This window comes from Dreissena polymorpha, chromosome 9, assembly GCF_020536995.1.
Source record: "Dreissena polymorpha isolate Duluth1 chromosome 9, UMN_Dpol_1.0, whole genome shotgun sequence".
NCBI lineage: Eukaryota > Metazoa > Mollusca > Bivalvia > Myida > Dreissenidae > Dreissena > Dreissena polymorpha.
Window position 1 is genome coordinate 58,184,256 of NC_068363.1, and position 19,762 is coordinate 58,204,017.

The 19,762-nt window shown below is 37.9% G+C and overlaps 1 long non-coding RNA gene across 3 annotated transcripts; it reads left to right on the forward strand.

The window, feature by feature from the left end:
• Positions 1–1,540: 1,540 nt before the first annotated feature.
• On the forward strand, positions 1,541–15,103 carry LOC127845312 (uncharacterized). Of its 3 annotated transcripts, none has more exons than XR_008033176.1 (5): positions 1,541–1,639; positions 3,314–3,412; positions 6,525–9,938; positions 13,239–13,310; positions 14,174–15,103. It is a non-coding gene; the product is annotated as an uncharacterized LOC127845312 (long non-coding RNA). The 3 variants fall into 3 exon arrangements; XR_008033175.1 differs by having other exon boundaries at positions 6,525–9,875; XR_008033174.1 differs by having other exon boundaries at positions 6,525–9,817.
• Positions 15,104–19,762: the final 4,659 nt, after the last annotated feature.

The following is a 19,762-nucleotide window of genomic DNA, read 5'->3' on the forward strand; positions in this document are numbered from 1 at the left end:
CATCATCATCATCATCATCATCATCATCATCATCATCATCATCATCATCATCATCATCATAATCATCATCATCATCATCATCATCATCATCATCATCATCATCACCACCATCATCATCATCATCATCATCATCATGAATCCTCCTCATCGTCGTCCTCCTCCTCCTCATCATCATCATCAGTTAGCTTAATAATTTGTAGCGTTAGTCTAGCGTGAAAAGTCTTCAGTATATTTTCGAGATGGATTTAAATGCTGATCGGATTTCACTCATAAACAAAAAAAAAACTCGCTTACAGAGAGCAAACTTTTACATCATTTTACAATCAGCTTTGTGCTATTTACTAAGACTTTAAAGCACTAACCAATGCATCGGAAAACAGCTAAATAGTAAGGGAATCAGCGTGTATTTAGCTTCTTCTAACGACCCTCGGGACCAAGAGGTCACAACTGGTTCCTTTTGCACCGCCGGCAGCACCATAAGGGGCGGTTAGGGCTGGAACTGAACTGATCGTTACGACGAGAAATATTCCGGATGTTTACACGAGAGCTTCTCGGCACCATATGACACCCAAAACGACGATTGCGTTTTACATTACTAGGCAAAGTGGGCGTTTTGAAAATTCAGACAAGTGCCACAGATTCTTAAATGAAAGAATATGCCGGCGATTACCTATTGTGTTTTATTGTATGTATGCTAAAATTGCTATACTCATATCGTTCTATCTGATGAAAATGCTATTGTAATTGTTTTTTTTTTACATGTGATACAACCGCTCATGTTGATGTTGATTGTACGTGCTTAACTTGTAGCGACAATTTATTGTCAACTCTTTATGACAGAAACAACATAGTGGTGGTGGTGGATGTCGTGCTGCTATTGTTTTTGTTGTTGTTAATAGTAGTAGGAGAAGTAGAGGTTACATCATCATCATCATCAGCAGCAGCAGCAGCAGCAGCAGCAGCAGCAGTAGTAGTAGTAGTAGTAGTAGTAGTAGTAGTAGTAGAAGTAGTATAAGTAGTAGTAGTAGTAGTAGTAGTAGTAGTAGTAGTAGTAGTAGTCAATGTCTTGCAGACTTGTGCAACTGTTTTTTGTGCTTACTGAGCACATCATTTGAATACTACAACAAGTTGATTTGGACTTTTTGAACCGTCACAGTGCGTCCGTCCTCCAAACGGGCCTTGCATTAAACGTAAACATTGTACGTAAAAACCGAATATGCTTTGGAATATATGTATTTCCATGACAACTAATTATCACAATGTTAACTATTCTTGCATTCCTATAACAGGAAATCTATATTTTATGTTAGTATTTTATATCATTTCAAAACTTAAAAAATGTAGATTTTGATCTATTTTAACATTTACAAAGCGATGTAAAACCATATAAGTAAGCGCTTTATTAAGCGAACATTTCAGATTCACATTGTTGCGTTAGTTGTACTAAATCTGGGTAATTCATAATTATTATTTTTTGTGTGAAATGCAATAATGATGAAAATAAATATGTAATAATGTAAATGAAGAATAACCGTTATGACCTGGGCCTATTTATCTATGTATTTTTAACAACTTTTCACTAAGGACGAATGGGTGTAAATGGTTGGTTGTTCTCCCTGCATTGATGTTTGCGTTACCGGTAAATCGACTCGATACGTTATTTTCAGTTAATTGTTTATTAAACTGTACCTAATGAAATAAATGCATTTATTGTGGAAAATCCGTGTTTTTACAAATGACTAACTCGAACTGCTGTCCGGATAAACTGTTTCGGATAATATTCGAAATTGATGTCGATTAGAGCGGTCCAAGCCTACGACGGTTCAAGAATGAAAGTCGTTTTATGCACTTCATGTAACATTTAGAGAATGTACAACATGCAAAATAGTGTTATTAATTTAAAATCATTGTAGTATTTTTACAGATATTTATTGTGGCATCTGTTCACCTTAGCGGGGTATAACAAAGGTATTACATATAACAGATTAAAAATTCTTTGAGTTGGAGGTTTGTTGCTGTTAAGATGTTTCCTCCACAAGAAGCAATAATCGTCACACTCTTTTAAATAAATAATGAAGTTTAATTTTTGTTATTTGTAACTTTTTTTCACCAAAGTCTTGCTTTTGCCTGCAGTTCTTTCAGTTGCAGAAACATTATCCTACATTTACTTGATGTAGAGCGTGTTATTGTGTATTTGTTTATAATAGATATATTATCTTCAACCTTGTATATATTTATGCCCCCCTTGGAAGAAGAGGGGGTATATTATTTTGCACATATCAGTCAGTCGGTCGGTCCATCCGTCCACCAAATGGTTTCTGGATGATAACTCAAGAATGCTTAGGCCTGGGATGAGGAAAGTTCATAGGTACATTGATCATGACTGGCAGATGACCCCTATTGATTTTAGGTCACTAGGTCAAAGGTCAAGGTTACAGTGACTGTAAACAGTAAAATGGTTTCCGGATGATAACTCAAGAACGCTTCGGCCTGGGATCAGAAAAGATCATAGGGACATTGGTCATGACCGCAGGGCTCAACATTAACGGTTGTCCTATTGCCCCTGGCAAGTAAAAGTTGGGTCCGGGCAAGTTATTTTATAATTAGTTGTCCGTCCGGGCAAGTGCAAAAAAGAACAAAGAGCATGTAATTTTGACTTTCATTAGACATTAATTGCAGTAATCATTTTGTTAAATGTTCAAGAACAAAAAAGGTTTTATGGTGTATCACTTTGATCTTAATAAAAAATATGAGGTTTACAGTTAATGTGATATTTCATGTTTGGATAAGCGGCTCAAGGCTCAGGGCAAGTAGATTTTCTAAGTACTTGCCTGGCAGGGCAAGTTGGTTTTTCGGTTAATGTTGAGCCCTGGACCGGCAGATGACCCCTACTCAAAGCAGTAAAATGGTTTCCCGATGATAACTCAAGAACTTTAAGAATGCTTCAGCCTGGTATCAGGAAAGTTCATAAGAGCATTGGTCATGACTGACAGATGACCCCGCTTGATTTTCAGGTCACTAGGTCAAAGTTCAAGGTCATAGTGACTCGAAGCAGTAAAATGGCTTCCAGATGATAACTCAAGAACTCTTATGCCTGGGATCAGGAAAGTTCATAGGGACATTGGTCATGACTAGCAGATGACCCCTATTGACTTTCAGGTCACTAGGTCAAAGTTCAAGGTCACAGTGATCTAACGTATTCACACAATAGCTGCCACTACAACTGAAAGCCCGTTTGGGGGGCATGCGTGTTTTACAAGCAGCCCTTGTTTATGCTTTTTGTGTAACATATTTAAACCTGTATTTCTTTCAGGTACACTTGCCTAGAGCATATTAACAAAGGATGAGCTGCCTAACACTGCATCAAATGACTGCATCTCACTTAGCAAGATATGTGTATAAGGTGACATATGTAAGTTTATATGCTTACGAAACCTGTTATTAACTTGGTAGGGATTCTACGAGGAAACTTATCCTTTCTTGTGACAGTGTATACACTTCAGTTAATTAATCCTTACTTATAGCACTAAAACATTAATAATAATAAAATAATACAATTTAGACTTACTTCCAAATAAGGTTTAATACTGAATGGCACTGTTCTCCTTGAACATTTTATCATGTTGTATTTGTCTTCTCATTTTTAGCTCATCTATTTTTTGAAAAAAAATTATGCTATTGTCATCACCTTGGCGTCGGCGTTGGCGTCGGCGTCCGGTTAAGTTTTGCGTTTAGGTCCACTTTTCTCAGAAAGTATCAATGCTATTGCATTTAAACTTGGTACACTTACTTACTATCATGAGGAGACTGGGCAGGCAAAGTTAGATAACTCTGGCGTGCATTTTGACAAAATTATGTGCCCTTTTTATACTTAGAAATTTGAAAATTTTGGTTAAGTTTTGCGTTTAGGTCCACTTTTCTCAGAAATTATCAATGCTATGGCATTCAAACTTGGTACACTTACTTACTATCATGAGGGGACTGGGCAGGCAAAGTTAGATAACTCTGGCATGCATTTTGACAGAATTATGTGCCATTTTTATACTTAGAAAATCGAAAATTTGGTTAAGTTTTGTGTTTAGGTCCACTTTATTCCTACAGTATCAAAGCTATTGCTTTCATACTTGCAACACTTATTAACTATCATAAGGGGACTGTGCAGGCAAAGTAATGTAACTCTGACTGGCATTTTGACAGAATTATGTGCCCTTTTTATACTTAGAAAATTGAAAATTTGGTTAAGTTTTGTGGTTTGCTCCATTTTACCCCTAAAGTATCATAGATATTGCTTTCATACTTGGAACACTCGCAAACTATCATAAGGGTACAGTAAAAGGACAATTTGCATAACTCTGGTTGTCATTTTTACGGGATTATGGCCCTTTTTTGACTTAGTAACTTTGAATATATGGTTAAATTTTGTGTTTCGATCCACTTTACTTCTTAAGTATCAAGGCTATTGCTTTCAAACTTCAAATACTTTCATGCTATCATGAGGTTACTGTACCTGGCAAGTTGAATTTTACCTTGACCTTCGAATGACCTTGACTCTCAAGGTCAAATTATTAAATTTTGCTAAAATTGTCATAACTTCTTTATTTATGATTAGATTTGATTGATACTTTGACAAAACTACTCTTACCTGACCTACCACAATAGACTCCACCCAAACCATCCCCTGTGCCCCCCCCCCTTTTTATGTCCCCCACTATAGTAGTGGTGGACATATTGTGTTTGCCCTGTCTGTTGGTCTGTTGGTCTGTCTGTTGGTCTGTTTGCGCCAACTTTAACATTTTGCAATAGCTTTTGCTATATTGAAGATAGCAACTTCATATTTGGCATGCATGTGTATCTCATGAAGCTGCACATTTTGAGTGGTGAAAGGTCAAGGTCATCCTTCAAGGTCAGAGGTCAAATATATATGGCCAAAATCGCTCATTTTATGAATACTTTTGCAATATTGAAGATAGCAACTTTATATTTGGCATGCATGTGTATCTCATGGAGCTGCACATTTTGATTGGTGAAAGGTCATCCTTCAAGGTCAGAGGTCAAATATATGTGGCCCAAATCGCTTATTTTATAAATACTTTTGCAATATTGAAGATAGCAACTTGATGTTTGGCATGCATGTGCATCTCATAGAGCTGCACATTTTGAGTGGTGAAAGGTCAAGGTCATCCTTCAAGGTCAGAGGTCAAATATGTGGCCCAAATCGCTTATTTTATGAATACTTTTCAATATTGAATATAGCAACTTGATATTTGGCATGCATGTGTATCTCATGGAGCTGCACATTTTGAGTGGTGAAAGGTCAAGGTCATCCTTCACAAGGTCAAGGTCATCCTTCAAAGTCAAACGTCATATAGGGGGTCATTGTGTTTCACAAACGCATCTTGTTTTTTATTTTTTTTTAATATTTTTATTTTTTAAGATCATCTCACAAATGACCACCACTCCCTCACACTATACCCCCCCACCCCACCCCCAATTTTTTTTTTAATCCGTTAAAAAACACAAATATTTATATTATTATTTTATGTTTGAAATATCGTCCAACCATCGCACCCAAGAATCCCCACCTACCCCCCCTCCCCGCACCCGAATCCCCCCCCCCCCCCCTAAATTTTTTTTTTTTTAAATTTTTTTTTTTAAGATCATCTCCCCCCACCCCCCGAATTTTTTTATTTTTTTTGCGTTTTTTTCGCATTTTTGGCAGATAATGTAATAAATTCCATACCCCCACACTATACACCCCTCTTCACTCCGCCCCTCCCTCCTTTAAAAAGAAAATAGATGAGCGGTCTGCACCCGCAAGGCGGTGCTCTTGTTAAATGGTATTGTAGATAAGCATTTGTTCTCACTTTAATAAAAGTGGGTTTAAAACTGTTTGTTTGTATTGGGTGTATACTTGTGGCATATATAAATGTGAATGTTATTTTCATGAAGAATTGATAGTCCAACTAAATATGTAAAAAAAGTCATGTATACAAATATAAAATGTGAAAAGATATGTCTATATTCATCTTAAGTACAATTTCTAAATGATGTTTAGTTTATTTACACAATTTTAAAAGGCATTCACTCAAATACACGTCCTATCTGGACCTCTGCTACAAGTCTTCAAATTAGGACTACATTTTTATATAGTTTTGATGCAGTCTTGTAGGTCTTATTTTTCTTCCACATTAATTATCTCAGTTATATTAAAACTACATTGCTATTGTAAAGTTACTATCCATCAATAATTAAAGCACTTTATTAATTTTCAAATGATCGTCTTAATCATTTGGTTCGGTGTTTTTGACAAAAGATTTCATTGAAGACATTTACAATTGGAACCAACCAAAGTTCTGCAATTTACTATTGGCTAACATGAATTTATTTGGAGTGTAACAAACTGGCAAATCATACATGATGGTAAAAAAAAGTTTAAATAATGTTTAATATAATTGATTTGCATTAACATTTCAAACGCATTCTGTGAAAATGTTTTTATGAGAAAATCATTTTCTTTTTCATAGGTTGGCCTTCTGCAAAATTTGCCAAGACAACATGTTTCCACAGCCTCGTTTGCACATTATATTTCAATCCATAAACGACATTTGAGCAGCAATGACAACGGGGCTTCTCGCATTGTGAGGAGCCGTTATTCACTATGGAAACCAGACAATATCCCGAAGGAATTTAAACTTGCTTATGTGAAGAAAGCAGTTAATGACACAAAAATAGCAGCCTTGGCATATGTTTGGCATATCAATCTTGCTGTTATAATTTTAGTGGCTGTAATGGTGTGCAAAGCATGGATGGCTGAAATTATGCTAGGAGAAGAATCAACAGATGAAAATGAACCCTTCAAAATTACATCAGCAGATTTAGTTTTAAATACATTTGCTGTAGCCTGTGCTGCTACTTTTTTATTTTTCGTATACAGAAAGTTTATTAAGAGTAACATTGTACGAATGTATTGTCATATACAGTCAAAAACCTTTGTTATGGTACAGGTGAAAAATGGTCTTGCTAAGGAGAACATCCCCTTTACTGCAAAGCATGTACACCTTGTGAAAGAAGTTGTTCCGACAAAGGCTGGGGAATCGAAATACATGATTTTGCAAATAATGGGACATGCACTTAAAGTAAATGAAAAGGAATTTACAGATGAACAATATTACCACATTCTAAAAGGAAAATAGTTATTGGAATATACATGTTATTTGTACATGAGATGATAACATAACTCGAGATCAATAAATTTGAAATGGTAACTTATTGTTTCTGCTCTTTATCTTAAAGCTCAAGAACTAAACTATTGTGAATGAATTTTTAATTGACATTTTCTCGAATGATCATCATCATATTTCCCTTGATCAGTTCGGCTATTGGGAGGAAATGAGGGACGACAATACAGAAATCCTCAAGTCCGGTTTATTGTGTACTGTTGAGAGTAATTCATCCATGGGTCATCCATGGGTTCAACCATCGGAAGGTTAGTCCACTCTTTTACATTGACCATCCAACTTTTTTTCTGGCGACCTCTATGTCCGCTTCCCTCTAGCGTGCCCTGGAGAACAGTCTTAGACAGAAAGTTGAACCTTGTAACGTGTCAAAACCAAGCCAGCTTTCGTCGTTTGACGGTCGCCAATAGAGGCTCTTGTGGACCTACAAGTTTTGCAGACATGTTCCGGACGTACTCGTTGGTCTTGTGCTCTGTGTAGGAGATTCGGAGCTGTCTTCAGAGACATTTATGTTGTGTATCCTGCGTTTTGTGTCGACATGAAGCGTTTAGGTTTTGCCGCTGCAGAGGAGGATAGCGACTACGAACTGCTTGTCCACAACCTGCTCAGTCTGGACATCGCTGTGTTCACCTTGGCATTTCTTATTTAGACATCAGGAGTACTGGTACCATCCTTGGACAGGGTTGCGCCTAAGTACTTGAAGCTGATCACTCCTAGCTGTTCACCGTTAATTGTGATGTATGCACTGGTGATGGTCGTGCTGTTCACCATGATCTTTATCTTGTCCGTGCTGACCTCAATCTGGTATGCTCCTGCTCTTTCATAGATGAAGATAGAGCTGTGGTAGTCATGGAGAGTCTCCTGCAGTATCTACTCATGAAAAAGATTGAACAGGACAGTAGAGAGAATACATCCCTGACATTCTGCAGTTTAATATCTGTTCCACTTTGCTCCGCCCAGCCATAAATCCAGCCTGTTCTTCGTCCTGCAGTTTCTCAGCCCTACTTTTCAATCGATTAAGGATGATGCGTTACATGACTTTGCTTGGATGACTGATAAGGCTGATAAGGGTTATTCTCGCACAACTTGAGATTGCCCATTTTAGGTAGGGTTATAACCGGTGACTGTGTCCGCTCCTTGGGCCTCTTTCTTTTTCAGCTCGGAAGGAACGTTGTTCACTCCTGGTGATTTGGTTGCTTAAAGACTACGCACCGCCTCCTTCCCCTCTACTTTAAGTATGGACGGACTTTCGTCGTCCGCTTTTGGTGTGGGATCGTTCGAAGGAGAATGAAGTCTGGCTGTAGCGGGAAGTGCTAGAGGTCACTGCAGTATTCAGTCCACCAGTTCAGGACTGTGGCACTCTCTGTAAGGAGATTCCTGTCAGCGTCTGATATCACACTGGCTTTAGACTGGCTGAATGGTCTTCGTGAGGGTCTTGAGGATGCTGTAGGCCTTCTTACTGCTGCCTGTGGTCATCTGTTTGTCGACGATGATACATTTTTCCTCAATCCATACCTCATTGGTCTCTTTCATCTTCTTCCTTAACTCCCTGTTCGCTTTCTGGTAATTTTCCCTAGAGTCCAGGCAGGTGTACTTATCATTAATCAGCTCACTTCTTTTGTCATATAGGTCAATGATTTTGGTTGTCACCCAGGACTTGCTCTTTCTTCTTTCTCCCAACACGTCTTCGGTCGATTACAGTATGACAACCTTGATGTTGTTGGTAATGGCATCAATATAATTGTCTAAGATGTTAAGGGCTCTGCAAACTTGCCGTAAATTCCGCGAATACGTGAACATGTTGATTAACTGCAGAGGTTACACAAGCTGCTGCATATACGAGGGGTGACACAGTTATACTTAGACTTATATATTATTTAATTTTGGACAAAATGATTATCTTGACAATGACTTATCATGTTTATATTCGGGTCAAATGGGGCCTAAAACTAGATCTCCGGGGCAATTATAGAAAACCTTATACAAGCGGTGTTTTTCTTGTTTGTTATTTTATTAGGGTAACACTAAGTAGTCTGAATATTTGCCTTGACCATGCTATCTATTCCAGGTTTTAAACTATTTCACGTGACGTCAAGAACGAGTTCTAACATGTCGAAATTGTGAAGTGTCATACCTTTGTTTAATCTTTTTGCACGTGGAAATGAAGAAACTTGATTTTATTTCAATTTGATCAATCTAGGTGGGTTCTTACACCAGATTGTTTTTTAATTCAAATAACAATATGACTGCTATGGATATTGAGTAGCGCAACCGGCTAATAATCATTTTACAGGACATTCGATCATTTAGACGTTACACCATATCCACGTGCATACAGATGAAACCATAACAAACCCACGTGCTTAAGCGCCAGATCGTCATAGATCAATTATTTTATCGTGACCTTGAACATAATGTAGTCAAAGGATCACAGGTGCAATTTTAGCTCTATAATCATGGCCGAGATGTTCCTTTTTACATTTGTTGAGAGGTACATAACCGTTGCCTGTTGGGTTTATGAGACCGTTTTGAGTAAGGTACGTTCTGTTAATCGTACATCCGGTCGGCAAGAGTCCTTCACAGTAAATACATGTTGTCCGTGTCGCATTTTTTAAAATTATTAGTCTAATTATTGCAAAGGTATATGTTAGACGATACCGTGTTATAATATTACTGATGCAACAATAAAAAACGACATTTTCAGTGAGTGTTTCTTGAAGCTAATGGTTGTGTCCAAACGGAAATGTTTCGGATTTATGAATTCGGACACTCGATAGGTTAACAACCAGTAAATAAATAAATAAGTAAATAGGCAGGCCTTGGCCCAAACTTTTTTGACAGGATTCCCGGAGTGCTCCCTATTTTCAACATTTTGTGACCCTCACCCAAACTATGGTTACCTCCTGTTTTGACGCACAGCGTAACTTAGGGCACATAAATATAATGTGAAAATACTGAGCTTAAGCCGGGTATTGAACCCACGACGTTCAGAGTGGTAGTCAGACACTCTAACCATGTCGCTAAAGAGCTGAAGTGACCTTATTTCACTACACTCCTCCCCCTTTTAATGTTTCAAGGTCCATACACGCCGGCTACAGCATGTCTGGCATCCGCATGGCCCTCCCAGAAACCATTAAACAGCTCAGACCCATTCCTGCATTCACAGTTCTTTTTGCCTCGTCACCAATGTTGTATTCTTTCTACTTTCCAAGTAAAACTCAACACTTGCTAAAATATACCATGATTTATTAATAATTATCACAAAAACTAAATTCACGGAATGTTCGTTAAACAGTCTGTCTAGCTCAGGGTGTCTCCTCCCTGCGCATGCGCCAATGTGCTTCCAACAGGTCAGACACAGCAAATACAAGACGCATACTAGTACACATTTTTATATCCAATATTCAATTCAGTTGCCATTTAAAGTATACCCATTAATAGCTTATAAACCTTGTTTTGTAAACTTTGGATATCATGTCTTTCATCATCATCATCAAATGGCCTCTCATTGTCATAGTAAAGCCTTTGAACATGTCAAAAAGGCAGAATGTCACAATTCAACAAAAGTCCAAATTACAAAGTCATTATTGTTTAAATTTATAAACCTATATATTAAATTGTAGCTAAATATCATCTGCAAACGTTGGTCATACAAAAATTAGCCTCATTTCAACCGTTTAAGAATAACAAACTGACAAATTTGACGAACAACAATGAAAATAATAAGTGGTGTGCAGCCGGAGAAGTTAAAGAACAATAATATTAATGTCTGACCTAAGCACATGCAAGCAGACAATGCATTTGCTTAAAGTGTCATTCAGATAAAAATCTTTTATTCCTATATTTTAATAGCACAAGCACAGATAATGTGTTTTTATAACATTCTTGTTTGAACTTATATCAAAAAGAATAAACACTATAAGGATGGTTCAAATTGCATTTGTACTGAATACTTCAATTCATATATTTCTTTTAAAGATGGTTATTCTTTCACTTAGTTAATTCTGTCTTTTATTAATTAACAAATATTTTGAGTGATGATTCCCCACCACTAGCATTTACCTGATATTTCAAGCAATAATCAAGTATGCAATATTTTGTATGCCCCCGAAGGAGGGCATATAGTGATCAAAGTGTCCATCGGTCAGTCTGTCTGTCCATCTGTCCGTCACACTTTGCGTTTATGTTTCGAAAAATGCTCATAACTTCTATGTCGCTTCAGATGTAACATTCATATTTGGTATGCATATGTATATGGACAAAACCTTTCCATACGCACACAAATTTTGACCTTGACCTTGAACTTAGGGTCCGCGTTTAGGTTTCAAAAAATGTGTTTAGGATTTAAAAAATGCTCATAGTTTCTATCAAAAGCATTTATTGGGGGCATATGTCATCCTATGGAGACAGCTCTTGTTTCATAGTAAAGTGTACATTGCGAAACTAATGAGGCACATATTACATTCTGTCTTCCTGTAAAATTTGGATTTATTATGCGATATGCATGATCCTAGTAACAGTGCTCCAGTTATGATTTGATAAAATATGTGAAAAGGGTACTTTGGCATGCACATTCATTTTCAATATATCATGTTCTATATGTACATGTATATTTATTTCATTTTATATGTATTTTCATAAAAACCAGTGTTTCTATAATTAATAAAACACTAAGCACAGTGAAAATAAAATTGAAATATGGGAACTTCAAATAAATTTTTCCATATATTATAATAATTTTTATGCCCCCCTTCGAAGAAGAGGTGGTATATTGTTTTGCACATGTCGGTTGGTCGGTCCGTCCGTCCATCGGTCCGTCAACCAAATGGTTTCCTGATGATAACTCAAGAACGCTTGTGCCTAGGATCATGAAACTTCATAGGTACATTGATCATGACTGGCAGATGACCCCTATTGATTTTCAGGTCACTAGGTCAAAGGTCAAGGTCACGGTGACTAGAACCAGTAAAATGGTTTCCGGATGATAACTCAAGAACGCTTACGCCTAGGATCATGAAACTTCATAGGCACATTGATCATGACTTGCAGATGACCCCTCTTGATTTTCAGGTCACTAGGTCAAAGGTCAAGGTCACAGTGACTCGACTCAGAAAAATGGTTTCCTGATGATTACTCAAGAACGCTTACGCCTAGGATCATGAAACTTAATAGGTACATTGATCATGACTCGCAGATGACCGCTATTGATTTTCAGGTCACTAGGTCAAGGTCTCCGTTACTTGAACCAGTAAAATGGTTTCTGGATGATAACTCAAGAACGTTTACGCCTAGGATCATGAAACTTCATAGGTACATTGATCATGACTCGCAGATGACCCTAATGATTTTCGGGTCAGAGGTCAAGGTCACGGTGACTTAAACCAGAAAAATGGTTTCCGGATGATAACTCAAGAACGCTTACGCCTAGGATCATGAAACTTCATAGGTACATTGATCATGACTCGCAGATCAATGATTTTCAGGTCACTATGACAAAGGTCAAGGTCACAGTGACAAAAAACGTATTCACACAATGGCTGCCACGACAACTGACAGCCCATATGGGGGGCATGCATGTTTTACAAACAGCCCTTGTTATTTGATAAAAAGGGCATTTTTGGGGTTAAAAGGTGCAGGGCAGGTCCTTGTTTCAGCAGGGTGCTGCACGCCTCCATTTCGGCCTTATAGCTGGAGCACTGCTATTGATATTTGGACATTTGATGAATCCGAAATTCATATAAAATTACTAATCAAGGCGCAATTGGCATGAACAATTTAGACATTGCACAGATTCTGCCACATACATTTGTTAGGAATTATTCGACATAGCAATCTTGAAACTTGGTTTCTGGGGGCGAGTGTAAAAATGTTACATATTTTAAAATGAATTTCACATACATATACAATGGGCGTTAAATAAAATATGTGTCACTTGTAAAGTTACGGTAAAATTAAAAATCAACATATGCAATCACTGTTATGTGTGTTAACAATGTCTTCCAGAATACGCCTGTGTGGTCGTAAAGAATGATTCAACTAGCGAAGCTTCAACAGACCTGTCTACTCTCAAATGTGGTAAATAATTTGAGTGACGTTCTGGGAAAAGTGGGCTTAATGCACAAACTAATCAGGGAAAGCGTTGTCCCAGATTAGCCTGCATCGACTGCACCGACTTATCTGGGACGACTCTTTACTCACATGTACTATGTCCATTATGCACTATGTCCACTATGTACTATGTCCACTATGCACTATGTCCACTATGCACTATGCCCACTATGTACACTATACACTATGTCCACTATGCACTATGTACACTATGTCCACTATGCACTATGTCCACTATGCACTATGTCCACTATGCACTATGTCCACTATGCACTATGTCCACTATGCACTATGTCCACTATGCACTATGTCCACTATACACTATGTCCACTATACACTATGTCCACTATACACTATATCCACTATGCACTATGTTCACTATACACTATGTCCATTATGCACTATGTCTACTATGCACTATGTCCACTATGCACTATGTCCACTATTCACTATGTCCACTATGCACTATGTCCACTATACACTATGTCCACTATGTTCACTATGCACTATGTCCACTATGCACTATGTCCACTATGCACTATGTTCACTATGCACTAAGTCCACTATGCACTATGTCCACTTTTCCCAGAATAAGGCTCATTTGTTATAGGTTGTATAATTTCTGTAAACAACAAGATGTAATCACACGACTACTATAATGTAGTTGCCTTGGCTTATAAATGTTGAATTTTTTATTTATTTAGTTTAAATACTTTATATTTGATAATCATTAATAACTTTGTTAACCAGCAGATGTGAGTTATCTTAACATAATGTAGAAATGTAACCCTATTTTACTAGATTTTACTCTATTAAATTTCCTGTTGTAGACAAAATATTTGCACACAAGCTCTGCAGTAGTTCACCGACAGACGTGGACGGTCTCTCATAGGTGTGTTCCATCACAGACTAGAGGTGTATGGAAGATCTCTCCATGGTGTGTTCCATCACAGACTAGAGGTGTGACTTTCAAGACGGGCCTGGAGAGCTCCTTCAAATCACAGCACAAACGAGACGGAGTCTCCAAAGACTTTGTCCTAGTATTCTCTAAGACTAACCAAAACTATTACACAATTGGAATACCGTGTGTATGGATTCTAGGTGGGGTTTTCCTCGCTGGCGCTGGATATGCAATTCAGAATATCCTTGATACTGACCCTATCCAACGAGAAAGTGTTTCCATTAATAATAGTGGACCAATTGACCCTCTGGAAACTATATGTGTGTTCTCTGTTTTTACTCTTACATTTTTGGTTGGTTTGGCAAAAATTTCTAAGAGCATGGTGTTGCGGATGTACTACAAGGAAGACATAAATAAGTTCATCGCTGTTGTGTTGCGATATGGTATTTTTCGCAGAAAAATAAACTTCAGTCCAGCAGAGATAAAACATAAGAAACTACAGAAATTTAGTGGGATATATGAAGTGAAGGGACAACAATTTAATGCTCTGCAAAATGAATTTTTAAATGTTAGGTATTTCAATATATTTACTGGAGTTATTGTTCAAGATCAGTCACATTATAGAAACACCTCTGGAAACAAAGTTATGAAAAGCTGATAATTCTAAATGAATTTCATTACCGTACGTTGTTAATTTTAATGACCAAATATTGTTGTTACTATTAACCAAATAATAGTTTTGTCAATTAAATTGTCTTATATTTCATGTGAGATTTAAAGCATAACTTGATTCAGGTTATTATTAAGATACATGTATATTTCTGAAAAAGCATAGATTTTTAAATATTGAAGAAAGCAATGTTTTGTGACGTCATTATTTTGTGTGTGAATTATAAAAATCGGACTTAAGAATCTTAATACTTTTGTTGTGGGCTTAAGGGACCTGCAAGTAATGAGTATTTTAAATTTTATTGATTTGTTAATTAAAAACGTTTTTAATGTCTGCCAAGGGTGTGGCGTTTGTAGTAGTCTGAAATGAACCCTTTACCACTTTGAGGCATTTGAAGTCCTTTACAATATCAAATTTGATTGAAGTCCTTTAAGTCCTTTCTAAATATATTCAAGTTTGAAAGGCTTCATTTCCACCCTTTGGTACTGATAAGTAGCAAACAGCATTAAACCTGAACAGACTGCGATTTACTCGCATGCTGTTCTGTTTTGTTTTTCTGTTTGCACATAGCCATTTTCACTTTGCCTCTGAGTGGGAAAGGGTTAAATGAGCCTTGTTCAGGGATAACAGGGCTTAATGCATGTGCATCAAGTGTCATCCCAGATGAGCCTGTGTGGACTGCACAGGCTGATCTGGTACGACACTTTACGCACATGCATTAAGCCCAGTTATGGTAGAACATAGCTCAATTTTCCCCAGCAGTGGGCATGCTGATTATGATGAAGATTGTACACGACTTGCATAATGTTTGTCTCTGGGTCTATGGTATGTGATGGTGAAGGAAAACGTTCTTACCAGTAATCTCCATATCACAGTTTATACTACAGGTATTAAAGTCTTCACACGTGTATTCAGGTTCATTATGTGAGAAAGTTCCATAATTCTTGCATGAATTTAGCAGTATCATGCCCATTTAAAAACTTGGTTATGGTAAACTTTTAATATCTCCATATCAAGGTTTGGTGTACAGATATTCAATTAAAACTTTTTATATATATTAGGATTCATTGTGTCAGATCACTGACAAAGTTCCAATATTCTGACAGCGATAAAGCAGAATCATGCCCAATTTTTAACATAAGACTTTGTAAAAATAAAAATGTGCAATATATCCATATAAAGGTTTCTACTTCTGACAGGTATTCAGTTGAAATTTTTACTGAACTGTTGGAGTCATTGTGCTAGGTCACTGACCAAGTTCAATAATCTGATGTGCACATTAACAAAATTAGGCTCCGTTTGTACTTAAAACATTGGTTTTGAGTAAATCTGCAATATTTCAGTATCAATTTTTATGCCCCCGGATCGAAAGATCGGGGGCATATTGTTTTTGGCCTGTCTGTCTGTCATTCATTCATTGTGTGTGTCCCAAAACTTTAACCTTGGTTAAGGTTTTGCAATAACTTTTGCATTATTGAAGATAGCAACTTAATATTTGGCATGCATGTGTATCTCATGGAGCTTCACATTTTGAGTGGTGGAAGGTCAAGGTCATCCTTCAAGGTCAAATGTCAAATATATGGCTTCAAAGCGGCGCAATAGGGGGCACTGTGTTTCTGACAAACACATCTCTTGTTTCTATTGCATTTATTTAATTGAAACTTCACACATGTTTCAATGTCACTGTTGCTTAAACAAGTTTTCTGAAAGTTTGTGTGGGTGGGGGTTTGGGGTTACTTGCTGATTAGGTAAAGGTTTTGATTTGAAACAAAATTGGTCACGGTAACTGCAAGTATAAGTATAAAAAGAGTTTCACTTGAGATTTGTGCTATTCAATAAATATTTGTTTATAGAGTATTATATCTGCATGTTCATTAGCGCATATTGTCAATATTTCACAATGGAGTTATTTTTTAGAATGTATTACCCTTAATTGTATTGTGAACCTTTCAAACAAAAGGCATCATTGCGAGGGATACACTGACTGTATGTGGCGGCTTCATGTTCAGATAATATTTCTCACCATGTCCCAGGGAAGTCTCATAAAAAATAGGTTATGAACACAATTTATTTTTATTCTCTGAAACTACATGTCTCAGATGTTAAGTATTTGGCATCAAATTTTAATTTACAATTGTTCTTTACGAAGCTGATTTAAATCATGCCCTGTTCTTACAATTGATCCAGTCTGGGGGATCTTATGAGTCCCGTGCTGTGACAACAGGGCTGAATGCATGTGCGTAAAGTGTTGTCACAAATAAGCCTGTACAGTCTGCACAGGCTACTCAGGGACAACACTTTGCTTATATGGAATATTTCGTGTTAACGAAGTCTATTATAAACAGAAATCTGGTTTAGGCGGAAAGTGCTGTCACAGATTAGCCTGTGCGTACTGCACATGCTAATCAGGGACGATACTTTACTCAATGTATTAAGCCCTATTTTCCCATAACGAGGCTTATTACTGTAACGAGGATCTTACAAAATTCTTCCCTTGAATAATTCGCAGTATATTTCATGGCCCTTCCATGATAAGACTTGTTTTTTATGGCTGTGGAGTCGGACCCGGTGTGGCTGTTTGTATAATTTTGGACTGTTGAAAGGGTGATCTAGAGTCCGAATCAAAGAGCGCTGCCCGGACATGCAATTTGTGAAGGGCGGAGATTAGTTATCAAATAAGAGTAAGTCATTCTTTCCCTACCTCAAATGCAAGTAGGGCAGTTTCAATTCAAGCTCCAGTCCCATATAAGTACGGATGGACGCGGCAGTCCCGGATCGCACCGCGCCTCCCCCCCCCCCCGATCAAGTACCGGGACGGTCCTTGGCCTTTTGGAACGGCATCCACACGGACCAAAACCCGGCAGCAACACGCCATCTTAACGGCGCCCAAACGGATTGTCCCGGACAGTCACGGCAGAGCTACGGACCCACACGCGGACCCACACGAAAGAGACACGGATAAACAAGAACCAACACGGACCTGCACGACAACGACACGGACTAACACGGCATCTATACGGACCAAACCCGATCTGAGCCGGACCGACAATAACTTGTATAAAAGCAGGTTGATTTTCGGTGATTCCATCATTCAGCAAATCACGAAGGTGCATCCTCTTATGCATATATCAGAGGCGTATCCAGGAAATTTTCAGAGGGGGGGCTCAACAGGGGAGGGTTCGGGAGGGGCGTCCCCTTCCGTCGTCGATTTTTTTTTTGAAATGGCACCTTGAAATGATGCGATTTCCTGCTATCTAATCAGCATTTTTCATGATAAAAATGCATGTAAAACAAATAAGAACTTGAGTTCACAGTGTGACAGACACATGGACAGACAGACACACAGGGGTAAATCAAATGTATATAAAAACATCAAAATGCCACATAAGGCCATGAGGATAATGGATTGCATACAGTATACATTTGTATTTGTAGAACAAGGAGCTACCACACCGAGGACAATGTACGGCGATGTGCTTCCCGTCAAATACAACCACATAGAAATGCAACTGCTATAGGTCGCCGAACTGCTGGACGATCTTCTACTCATCAGGACAGGGCATTGGTTCCTCAGCGAATTCTACAAGTATGCATCGCAGACCTGCTTGGAGATGGTGCTATGTGCGACCCGAAAGACAGTGGTTTCTGTCCCCGATGTTAGTTATCGCGATAAATGTTTTTCGCGAATTTTCAATTTCTCTGTCAGAGCTTCGCTTAAGCAATCAAGATATTGTTTTCAACCTAAACGAGCCATCCCGCATTGTCACGGATTAACACGGCAGTATTGAACTTTCCAAAACTGCCGTGTTGGCCTCCTGGTGCGCCAAGGACATTCCCGGACGTCCCAGAACCTACACGGAGCGACACGGCGACTACACGCTTTACATTCCGAATCATCCTGGATATGAACCGTGTTGATCCGGCATCTGTATGGGACCGGCTTTACAGACACTAGTCCTCTTAGTACGGTTAAAATGGTTCTATGGGCAAAATTTGGCCATGAAACTATTTCGTAGATCAGCTGACCATCGAGATTTTACTTGAATATTTTTAAAACTGCGCGAAGATAATAAACAGTGGCAAATTGACGTTTGATTAAATAGGACTACAGTGTAGTTTAATCGGAAAGTGCATTCTAAATTCGAACATTTTATTTGCTTTTGTTAATTCCGTATTTTTTTTTAAAGATGTATAAAACACAAAACATGATCAAGAAGTGCATGCCGATTGATGTACAAGTCATTAATAATTGTTACAAAAATAACACTTATTCTTTTAATATGAATGAGGGTGCTTTTCCGAATTTCCGTTTTTTTGCATTCGTAACAAATCGGATAAAAGTTAAAATCAGTTTGAGCGTCTCAATAATTGCTTGTTCTTACCTTTTAAGTCTGTTAGCCAAATATCGCTTGGCGAATGAGATTTTATGCGGAAGCCGATGCCATAAGTGTCTTAACTAGGTCACAAACTAAGAAATTGGGTCGATATGTTTTCAGAGAATGTAGTGTTCATAAATACTATTGGTCGACTAAAATTCCAAATCTCTTTCTCTACATCACATATTTATTTAAAAAAAATAATATATGTCTTAATGTTAATTATCACTGACCAGGGGCAAACATTCTGATCTGCAATGAAGCAGAAAAATGCCCTTTGGTACTTTAAGTATTTAGGTTATGGTTTGTGTTTGCCCCCGGTTATCACTGGAGCGTGCGCCTTGCGACCGGGCGAGGGTCTCCCGAAAAAGAACTTCTTGAATACTTCAACAACCTTCTGGCTTTAAAGATGGATAGGAGAACTTCTACGGATGTCTATTCTAATCCAGCGAGAACCGCTATCCCTTGAGTC